Source organism: Gavialis gangeticus, unplaced genomic scaffold, assembly GCF_001723915.1.
Source record: "Gavialis gangeticus isolate Ggan-Ray unplaced genomic scaffold, GavGan_comp1, whole genome shotgun sequence".
Lineage (NCBI taxonomy): Eukaryota > Metazoa > Chordata > Crocodylia > Gavialidae > Gavialis > Gavialis gangeticus.
The window spans coordinates 12,671,311-12,672,112 of NW_017728991.1; positions in this window are offsets into that span (position 1 = coordinate 12,671,311).

Sequence of the window (802 nt, forward strand, 5' to 3'; positions counted from 1 at the left end):
GGCTGCTCCATTCACGGCTCTTTTCTTTCTTTCTTTTTCCCACTACCCTCCCCCCACCTTTAACTTTTTTCCCCCCAAACTGGAGCTTGACGTATTCCTCCTAGATACCGAATGACCAATCGGATGGTTACTAAGGAGGGAACGTAGCCAATCGGTCATGGTTGCTACCTGTGGGTAATATTTTTAGCCGCAAAAAAAGGGGAAAAAAAGAAAGGGGTGAGGTGGGGGGGGAGGGCAACACTGGATCATTTCAGTCCAGTCTCCCCCTAAATCGCAGCGGCTGCCCGCTCGGTCGCACAAAGTGCTCTGTCCGGCTCCGGCCCTCTTGCACACGCCTGTGCAAGGCCACCGGCTCCAGGGAGCCGGCTTCTGTCCAGGCAGGATCTTGCCGGGCCTGCCCCTCCTCCTGCTCGTACCCGAGCCCTGCTTTACGTGGCTCGCTGTCACTCCTGCCCAGGCAGGATCTTGCTCTGCCCCTGCCCCGCCTCCAGCTCTCCACAGGCCGGAGCGGCAGCTTGCCTCGCCCAATGCCCCCCACCCCCCGCGCTACAGAGGGGTGGAGAGGGCGGCTCCTCTTTGCCCTTGAGGCGCTGGGGGCGGGGCGAGGGTTCCCGGGGCATTTGGGAGCTGTAGTCTCTGCGCTGTGACGGGCTCTTTGACGTCAGCCCCTGACGCCACCGGTGGGGGGGCGTGACGTGTGACTGCGTGCTGAGGGCGGGGCAAGGGAGGCGATATATTGCGTGGCGGCGGGGCCCGGAGCGCAGCTGCGGCGGGCGAGCCCGGGCGGACACAGCCGTGCAGC